General features: G+C 38.1%; 1 non-coding gene across 1 annotated transcript; it reads right to left on the bottom strand.

Moving 5' to 3' along the window:
* Positions 1-3,877: 3,877 nt before the first annotated feature.
* LOC142179729 (U6 spliceosomal RNA) lies at positions 3,878-3,980 on the bottom strand. Its single transcript, XR_012708268.1, has one exon. It is a non-coding gene; the product is annotated as a U6 spliceosomal RNA (small nuclear RNA).
* Between the last annotated feature and the right edge of the window lie 7,128 nt (positions 3,981-11,108).

The following is an 11,108-nucleotide window of genomic DNA, read 5'->3' as shown; positions in this document are numbered from 1 at the left end:
CATCTGTTTAAGGCATTTGTATCTTCTCTCTTTAGTATTATTCCACCCAACCTCGTAAATTCTGGTGTTTCCTTTATTGTTGTTTTATTGTCTTATTTATTATTTGGTGGCTGTCATAATTTTTGGTATAGTAGTTGTGACTTATTCACACTATATACATTTGGCTTCCGCAACAGTAGAATCATTTTTTCAGAGAACATTTATTATAATGTTATTGCACTATTTCCTATACGATGCTTGAAAAATTGAAATGGTTTTTTAATTTGATTATCCTGGTGACTCTTTTCTTTTAATCAACATTTTGTAAATAATTTGTAAGATAATGATGAGGCTGACTGTCCCACTTTTGTACACATGAAGGTTATCTCGAACTATTTGAAACAATTAATTAGGACTTTCTTGGATGAGAATCAGAGTTTCAGCTCCAAGATTACAGTGAAATCCTCATTAGGTATAAGTATGAAAAGGTTCAAAGACGTACTGGAGAAAGAGAAACTTACGAGGGAGTTTAAGTATAGTCCATTTGGGCACTTCTTGGAATTGCCTAACAACCCAAAATTTTCAACAAAAGTTGTGCATGGTCTTCTACTTCGTAGAATATATGGTGAGAAGACAAATGAACTCTGGTTCGATTTCTATAACATGTCAGTCCGCTTTGGCCTCAATGAATTTGCAATTATGATTGGACTGAACTGTAAAGATTTTCCAACAAAAGAAGCTTTAAATAAGTTAATTCGCCCTGGTAAACAATTGTGGAAGATCATTACAACGGACAGGAAGAGGATGACTGGGGAAAAGCTGATAAATCTTATAAAATCTACAAAACAGAAAGATCACAAATTTGCTCTCACATTGGCGTGGTTTGTGCACTGCATTTTGCTAGCAAGGGATAGAAGTTGTGGTATTGGTAAAGTCATACTCAAGTTGGCGTGCAATAAAGATGATTTCTACAAATATCCATGGGGAAGACGTTGTTTTGGTTTGACTTTGGAGTATCTTTCTATTGATATGAAAATACGTCAACGATTTGGTTCCTATAACCTCTATGGCTTTCCTTGGGCATTCATAGTAACTATAATTTCAGTATTTATATTTTTCGTCTCCTTTCTATAATTTACTTTGTTGACTTACTAATCATCACACCATGTAGGCTTGGGCATATGAAGCGATACCTTCACTGCGGCCAAATAACTTTACACCAGAGAGGACAATTAGCCTGAGGATGATGAAGTGGTTATCTGTGAAACCAGCGAAGGGTAATCCTTTTGAAATCAAAGTTGATATGGTAAGTCTTACCGTGTTAATGAAAATTCTTGGTTGATGTTTGATATTTCCTGAAAGATGTTAGAAACGTCCTGTTTGATGTTTCAAATATCCTGATAGATGTTACAAAATATCTGGAAGATGTGTGATAATTTCTGATGTAGTTGATATTCTCTTTTACTTAGGTGGTTCACCCCTTACTTTTCCCTACAACAGAAGAGAATCGGTCGTCTTGCTTGCAAAATATTTGTCATTTTGATGACAAAAAAGACATTTTGATGGATAGTCAAAATGTAGAGTTGAAAGGAGTTGCAGTTTTGAGACACATTGGTGATGAATTAGATGGTCATAAAGGTGATATGCGAGCCTCAGAAATTGAAAGAGGAGTTGTTAGATCAATAACTTCTATTGAAAAAGAAGTTACTGGAAAAAGAAAAAGAGAAATTGAAAGAGGAGTTGTTAGAGCAACAACTTCTATTGAAAAAGAAGTTACTGAAAAAGAAAGAGTGTTGTGGATGCTTCTAGTGTCCACTATCCTTGCATTTGCTCCAAATATGAACAAACGCAAGAAAAGCAATTAGGGTTGATAGATAAACTCGAGAAAGAAGTGAGTGACAACAGGAAGGATCGAGAATATATGAAGAAGCTAATTGGTGAACTGACTGAGCAGATAAATAAGAGGCCAGTGGTTCTTTCCTCAACCATCCAGCCTCCTTACACTATGGATGATCACCCAGGTAGTACTCCTTCGTCCTCTCCTCTGGATGGTGACATAGGTGGTGTCACTTCCGTCTTCACTCCTTAGATGATCGCATAGGTGGCACCCTTCCCTCCCCTTCTCTGCATCTGGATGATGCCCCTTCCTCCCCTCATCTGCATCTGGACGATGCCCTCCTCTGCATCTGGATGATGACATAGGTGGTACCCCTTCCTCCTCTCCGCTGCATACCTTGGCGGAATCCTCTGCTTCACTTAATCACACAAAAGGCAATGCTTCTCATCTTGATGGTATTTCGAATGCTATTAAAGACGATCAGCTCGTTGATGCTGATATTATTCGTACGAAGATGCGCAAATGCATGGTGGTACGACTTCCGGCTTCACTCCTCTGGATGATCACACTGGTGGTACCCCTTCCTCCCCTCCTCTGCATCCCTCTGGAAGATGGGCAAATTCATGCCATGGGGGAAAGTGAGCAAACGCAGCTCGCTGATGCTGAAATTATTGAAGATGGGCAAATGCATGCCATGGGGAAAAATGAGCAAACACTGCTCGTTGATGCTGATACTATTCGTATGGAATATGAGCACCATATGCCAAAGAGAAACCAGATAGACTAAAGAGAAACGTGAAGACCAAAGAAAAATGGCACAACGAAATGATTGGGAAGAAGACAAAGAACAAAAGGAAAAAATAATGGTAAGTACTCCCTTCTCGTCTCAACTCATGCGACTGTTAACCAAGAGTTAGCTGGATTTTTTTTTGTTAAATCTAAAGTGAAAGGTGACTAGTCATTCTATCGATAGCAATAACTGTAACAGCCAATTTCTTAGATTCCATCGGCCACATTAACACTAGTCATCCATCGTTGTAGTAGGCTAGTTAAGTTAATTCTTCACTATTTTTTTCGTATTCTTTTTTACCTAATGACATGATGTTTATTTATGTAATTATGTTAATTGGACTTCCTTTGTTGATATACAAAAGCTTTCAATGACCCATCTGCTTTTGAATTTTGACAGTTTTTGGGGTTCAGAAGAAGAAGAGGCAGGATGGGAGTTATGACAGTTTTTGAAGCTTACCTTATTTTGTACTTCGTCAGCATTTCTGTAGTGTTAAAACTTGAATTTGGTACAAGATGTTTGCTACATCTCACAGGATGTTTTGGTTTATGTTTTTTTTTTTGGTCAAATCGAAAATTTTATTCAACCAAGTATCGAGTGCTTATACACAACCGGTTCATTTTGGACTATGGAACCAGATCCTAGTGTATTCCTATGCTAAGCTATCAGAACAATTACATTTGGAAAGCCTAGACATAGTATTTTCGTAAACTATGTAAGTGTCTACTCCATTTACACATTTTTTGTCCCCTAACCAGAGTAGATTATTGTGTTTTTCTTTCTTAGCTATTTAAGACCTTACCATTCTATGCTGGAAATGATGTCTAATTATTAAATCTATACGAGAGATTGTTTTAATGATTTCAGTAAACTACGAGGACCCACCAGTAAACCCGGAGCATTAGTTTTATAATATTTCATCTATTTTCATTAGCCTTCATGCTATGATAAACCCTGCTACTGCTTGTTGTGACCTTGTGTATTGTATCACCTGCACATTGATTTGGAACATCCTAAAGAAGTTTAAACTTATATGCAGATGTCGGGAGCATCGTGAAAGATATTTAAACTTTTATCAGGATGTGTGGAACATCGTCTCAAATGTATGAAACAACCTTTATAATGTTGCAAACCTCGATGTTTGGGACATCTTGTCAGCAAGCAAAGATAGAACATCAAAAACCCGGTGGTTTAGGACAGAACATAGAGATCCCGATGTAAGAAGGGGAGAGGATTAATATATTAGTTTTGTATAAGATATAATATTAATTTTAAATTTGGATCATTTCTCGATTTATGCATGTTATCCTTGCACAGGGGCTATACTAATATTCTCTGTATCGCTCCAATTTTATCGAATGTCCTTGAATGGACATGTTTAGTTTTTTTTACCAGTAGGCAGGCTGCCTAGTGACTAGTTTTATTAATAATAATAACACTATTGCATTATTGAGCAAATGTTTTACAAACTCCAGTACCGATTTATTTCCGGTTAGTGGCCCATCAAATTTAATGAACATGATGGTCTTCAGATGTAGCGATGAAACAGTTGAAATTATGTGTCTCAAACCTCTTGCTCTGTTCATCCTCATTTCTGTACTCTGACAATAATGGCCCATCAAAGTTAATAAACTTGATGGTCTTCAAATGAACATTTCCATGACACTTGTGGTCCAAGTTTAGGAGCCCAATTGAAAGATAAACGAGACTACTCCAATTAACACTGCCAGAAGGGTTCAATTTGCAGCCTTTTAAATCCAAATCCCTCAACGATGCGTTCTTATAGGCAAACTAAGGAAAATCATATATCCATTGATCTCTAGACAAAAATCCAAATGAAAATTTTTCAACATTAACAACTTTAGTCGCAAAATGCACCCATAAATCCATATCTTTAACATAACTCTTCTTAAAAGTCAAACTTAGGTCAACTCTTCCAACTTAAAGCTTTCGAATTGTCAAAATGATCAATCGGGTCGTTATATGCAGTAACTTTCAAATAGCCATTTCATAGTGCTGAGTCTATTGACACATACAAAGATCATAAAACATCAAACAATGAGAAGAGATGAAAAATGACATGCAAACAACGGATTTATTTTTTTGTTTATAACGACCCGATCGGTCGTTTTGAGCATTTGCACTTCGCTCGTCAGTTCTTGAGCAATGACTGGCCCCGTATGATGTATTGTAACTTATGTGAGTCGTCGGTCTTGGGTTTTAGGTCAATCAGAATAGATATGGAAGAATGATTCTCAGCTTGAAGCTTTAAATTTGAAAGGTTTGACCAAGTTTGGACTTTTTAGTATTCGATCTCGGATTTAAATTTTATGATTTGGTTAGCTCCGTTAGGTGATTTTGGGCTTAGGAGCGTGTTTGGAATGTAATTTGGAGATTCGTGGTAGAATTAGGCTTAATTTGGCGAAGTTGGAAATTTGGAGTTTCTGGTTGGCAGTGGAAATCTTGATATAGGAGTCGGAATGGAATTCCGAAAATTGGAGTAGGTCCGTAATATCATATCAGACGTGTGTGCAAAATTTTAGGTCATTCGGAGGTGATTTAATAGGTTTCGGCATTGTTGGTGGAATTTAAGAATTTCTAAGTCCTTAGGCTTGAATCCGAGTGTGATTTGATGTTTTGATGTTGTTTTGAGTGTTTTGAAGGTTGGAATAAGTTTGAATAGTGACATGTGACTTGTTGGAATGTTTGGTTGAGGTCCCGAGGGCCTCGAGATGGTTTTGAGTGGTTGACTGGAAGTTTGGAACTTGAGTTGTGCTGCAGATTTTGCTGTTCCTATAATTTCCGCACCTGCGGATTGGGGACCGCATGTGCGAGGCCGCAGAAGCGATGAGGAGATCGCAGATGCAAGTTTTGCCTTCAGGAGAAAAACCGCAGATTCGGTTATTTAGATGCATCCGCGGGACCGCAGGTGCGATGCCTGGGCGCAGATGCGGTCCTTGTGACTTAAGTGGAAACTGCAGATGCAGTAATCTTGACCGTAGAAGTGGCCCGCAGGTGCGTGAAAAAGGCCGCATGTGCGAAAGTGCTGGGTAGAATGTATAAAAAGGCCCCTTCGCGATTTTCAGTCATTTCTTCATCATTTTTGTGCGATTTTGAAGCTCCAAGCAGTGATTTCAAGAGGGAATCAAGGGGTTTCAGTGAGGTAAGCTACTTGGGTCTTATTTATTGTGTTTGTGATGATTTTTCCACTACCTAATCATGAAATTAGTGGGGAATTTGGGTGGTGTTAAAGGATTAGGGCGTGAGTTTTGGAGAATTTTGATTGAGGATTTGAGAGACCATTTGAGGTCGGATTTTGATGATTTTGGTATGTATGGACTCGGAAGTGAAAGGAGTTTCTAGTGTTGTGATTTTTGTTGAATTCCGAGACATGGGCCCGGGGGCCGGTTTGAGCAAATTCGAGATTTTTGATCTAATTTTATAATTTTCGTATGGGTTTCATTCCGTTAGCGTATATTGATGATAATATACTGATTTTGGTTAGATTCAGAGCATTTGAAGGCCGAATTGAGAGGCAAGGGCAATGCGGGTTAGAGTTTTGGCTTGGTTTGAGGTAAGTAATGCTTCCAAACTTGGTTCTGAGGGTTCGAAACCCCGAACTATGTGTTCTATGATTAGTATTGAGGTGATGCAAATGCCAAGTAACGGGTATGTGGGCGTGCACCGTGAGAATTGCTGCCTAGATCATTCCATGACACCGCTTAATGGCTCTTTCTTGCTAATATCTGTGTTGTGATTATGTGACTAAGTTATTGAGCTGTAAATCATGTTAAGGCTTCACGCCGATACTGTTGAGACCTGAGAGGTCGTTTCTTGCTGTCATATCATTAGCTTCATTGATATTCTGTACTCAGTCCTATTCATGCATATTATATCATGTCTCAGTCTCGGTTATTGTTAATTGACATATCATATCATTGTTTCGGGTTAGTATTATGGTATTTTGAGCCCGTGTGTTTGAGACTGGAGAGTGATAACCGAGTGAGGCCGAGAGCCTGATATTGAGTGACAATTATGGGATAGGGCTGCACGTCATATCAGATTATTGATTATGCCTTCGTTGGCTTGTTATAGCGCTTGGGCTGAAAGGAGCCCCTCCGGAGTCTGCACACCCCAGTGAGCGCAGATGATATTATTGAGGAATGGATCTTCCCCGGACATGGATCTTGTCCGAAGTACTTATACCTGGAGATGGATCTTCTCCATAGGGCTCGAATGGCCTTTCTCGGTACTGGATGACTATTTTCAGCGATGCGTATATATTCCAGGATGGATCTTCCCTGGGCCTTGTGAGCCATATACAGTATCGAGTGGTTGTGAGGTGTTATTGTCATTATCTGGAGATGGATCTTCTCCATATGCTATGATGACCTTCCTCAGTACTAAGTGACTACTGTCAGAGATGTATATATTCCGGGATAGATCTTCCTTGGGCCATACGAGCCATATACAGTACTGAGTGGTCGAGCATTTGAGATTGTGGGCACATGAGACACTCAGCATGGTGCATTTCATACAGCATGTGCATTGACATGTACATGAAGCAGAGTTACACTTCTTTAACTTGTTCATACTTGCTCTATTTTAAGCTCTGCACATCTTAAAGTTATTGGGAACCAACATGTTCAAATTTCTTTTTTGTGCAATGGATGATTTAGAAGTTTATAAACACAACAACAAACCATAAGAGAAGTGATATACATCACGTCTAGCACTTGAAATTGCATGCCACCTAAACGTTGATGTAAACTAAAGGTTGATGTTCAAAGAAGAGGTTAGGAGTTCTGTTTTCGCAAATTATCATTTACATCTTTTGGATCTAGCTAACTCTTTAGCTAATATCAATGAGCCCAGATTTTTCCATAGTCCCTTAGTATACTAGAGTTTGAATTTTTATAATTTGAATCCAACAGGTTCGTATGATGATTTTGGACTTGAGAGTATGTTTGGATCAGGTTTTGGATGACCCGGGAACGTTTCGACGACTGTTTTGGAAGTTGACATTTTGGAAGAATTTCATAAATTTAGGTTGAAGTGCATTTCAACGTTAGCAATGTTCGTTTCGGATACCGAGTCTAGGAATAGCTCCGTATGATAATTCTGGTATTGGGAATGCATCCGGAATTAGATTTGGAGATCCGTAGGTCATTTTGGGATCATTTGGCAAAAGTTAGAAGTTTGAAGGTTTTTGAGAAGTTTGACCAGAAGTGGACTTTTCGATATTGTGGTCGAATTCTGATTCCGAAAGTTGGACTAGGCCCGTAATGTCTAATGTGACTTATGTGCAAAATTTAAGGTAAATCAGACATGATTTGATAGGTTTCGGCATCGAAAGTAGAAGTTTGAAGTATTAAAGTTCATTAAGCTTGAATTAGATTGTGATCCTTAATTTCGATGATGTTTGATGTGATTTGACGGCTCGACTAAGTTCGTATGGTGTTTTAGTACGTGTTGGTATAACTGGTTGAGGTCCCGGGGGTGAGGTCCGGGGGCCTCGAGTGGATTCCGGATGGTTATTGGATTGAATTTGGCCTAATGAAGGTGCTGAGGCTGTTGTCTTCTGGTGTAACCGCATCTGTGAGGTTAGGGCCGCAGGTGCGGAGCCACAGAAGCGGCCATGGGGGTCGCAGGAACGGCTTAGGCAGGAGAAGGCTGGGACCGCAGATGCAGTCGAGTGGACAGGTCTTCCAAAGGTTATTTACTTGTTGGTCAACTCTTCTAACTTAAAGCTTCTGAATTGTCAAAACGGTCGGTCTGGTCATTACATGTTGTAACTTTCAAATAGCCATTTCATAGTGCTGAGTCTCCTGACACAAACAAGTTGGTTCCCAATAAATTTAAACAGGTTGGTTCCCAATTACTTTAAGATGTGCAGAGCTTATTGTTTGGATGATTTAGTAGTTTATAAACACAAGAACAAACCATAAGAAAAGGGATATACATCACGAGCTTAAGCTCATGTAGGTACTCTCGTACGATTAATTTTCGCAGCATCACAGAGTTGATTTTCGAACGATGAGCGACCGAATAATGTATCTTTGCATCACCCTTCTTGTTGCAAGATTTTTAAATTATCTACATTCTATTGAACTGCAAAGTTTCGGAAAGCTGGTTGAACCAACATAAGGTTGATATAATCTAAATTTTGCAGAAAACAATAAGCTCTGCACATCTTAAAGTTATTGGGAACCAACCTGTTCAAATTTCTTTTTTGTGCAATGGATGATTTAGAAGTTTATAAACACAACAACAAACCATAAGAAAAGTGATATACATCACGTCTAGCACTTGAAATTGCATGCCACCTAAACATTGATGTAAACTAAAGGTTGATGTTCAAAGAAGAGGTTAGGAGTTCTGTTTTTGCAAATTATCATTTACATCTTTTGGATCCAGCTAACTCTTTAGCTAATATCAATGAGCCCAGATTTTTCCATCGTCCCTTAGTATACTAGAGTTTGAATTTTTATAATTTGAATCCAACAGGTTCGTATGATAATTTTGGACTTGGGAGTATGTTTGGATCGGGTTTTGGATGACCCGGGAACGTTTCGACGCCTGTTGTGGAAGTTGACATTTTGGAAGAATTCCATAAATTTAGGTTGAAGTGTATTTCAACGTTAGCAATGTTCTTTTCGGATACCGAGTCTGGGAATTGCTCCGTATGGTGATTCTGGTATTGGGAATGCATCCGGAATTAGATTTGGAGATCCGTAGGTCATTTTGGGATCATTTGGCAAAAGTTAGAAATTTGAAGGTTTTTGAGAAGTTTGACCGGAAGTGGAGTTTTCGATATTGTGGTGAATTCTGATTCTGAAAGTTGGAGTAGGCCCGTAATATCTAATGTGACTTGTGTGCAAAATTTGAGGTAAATCAGACATGATTTGATAGGTTTCGGCGTCGAAAGTAGAAGTTTGAAGCATTAAAGTTCATTAAGCTTGAATTAGATTGCGATCCTTAATTTCGATGATGTTTGATGCGATTTGAAGGCTCGACTAAGTTCGTATGGTATTTTAGTACGTTTTGGTATAATTGGTTGAGGTCCGGGGGCCTCGAGTGGATTCCGGATGGTTATTGGATTGAATTTGGCCTAATGAAGGTGCTGAGGCTGTTGTCTTCTGGTGTAACCGCATCTGTGAGGTTAGGGCCGCAGGTGCGGAGCCACAGAAGCGGCCATGGGGGTCGCAGGAGCGGCTTAGGCAGGAGAAGGCTGGGACCGCAGATGCAGTCGAGTGGACAGGTCTTCCAAAGGTTATTTACTTGTTGGTCAACTCTTCTAACTTAAAGTTTCTGAATTGTCAAAACGGCCGGTCTGGTCGTTACATGTTGTAACTTTCAAATAGCCATTTCATAGTGCTGAGTCTCCTGACACAAACAAGTTGGTTCCCAATAAATTTGAACAGGTTGGTTCCCAATTACTTTAAGATGTGCAGAGCTTATTGTTTGGATGATTTAGTAGTTTATAAACACAAGAACAAACCATAAGAAATGGGATATACATCACGAGATTAAGCTCATGTAGGTACTCTCGTATGATTAATTTTTGCAGCATCACAGAGTTGATTTTCAAACGATGAACGACCGAATAATGTATCTTTGCATCACTCTTCTTGTTGCAAGATTTTTAAATTATCTGCATTCTATTGAACTGCAAAGTTGCGGAAAGCTGGTTGAACCAACATAAGGTTGATATAATCTAAATTTTGCAGAAAACAATAAGCTCTGCACATCTTAAAGTTATTGGGAACCAACCTGTTCAAATTTCTTTTTTCTGTAATGGATGATTTAGTACTTTAAAAATACAACAACAAACCATAAGAAAAGGGATATACATCATGTCTAGCACTTGAAATTTCCTTCCAGCTAAAAATTGATGTAAACTAAAGGTTGATGTTCAAAGATCCAATGAACTCTGGAGAAAGCTGCAAATTCCCGGGAAGTCCTTATGTTCTAAGTCTACATCAAGTTTTAAGGATTTCCGGCTTGATCCCATATTATTTCCCGATCAGATTACTCTTTTCTTGCCATACATATAAAGAAAATCATAGTTAATTTATGACTAATATTTAAAATTAAGTTAAAGTTTTTCTATTACTACTACTACTTACCATTTTTATTGTCAATACTTTTTTCTTCTCAAGTATTTTTATCATAATTTTTTGCTCCTGTATTTTTTAAATCTATTTTGATATGCTTTTCTTTAGCTAAAGGTCTATCAGAAACAACCTTCCGAGTATTTTTTTTATAAGTGAAAATGTCTTAATGAATTAATAAAAATAATTCAACATTTTGGGTATGAGATGGCATAATAATATTTGAGGATGAGCCTTATGTAAATAATTTATAGTGTAGAATCATTTAGTTGCTTGTTTATAATAGTTTATATTCTGTTTGTTTTTTTAATATCAAATAGAAAATTATGAAAAAGAATGCTTAGACAATGTTTAGCTGGTATATATCTATTTTCAAAACACTCTCGAA

The sequence above is a fragment of the Nicotiana tabacum genome, chromosome 3, assembly GCF_000715075.1.
Source record: "Nicotiana tabacum cultivar K326 chromosome 3, ASM71507v2, whole genome shotgun sequence".
In the NCBI taxonomy this organism is placed as follows: Eukaryota; Viridiplantae; Streptophyta; class Magnoliopsida; order Solanales; family Solanaceae; genus Nicotiana; species Nicotiana tabacum.
The sequence above is the reverse complement of the archived record's forward strand: the minus strand, read 5'-3'. Positions and strand labels throughout refer to the sequence as shown.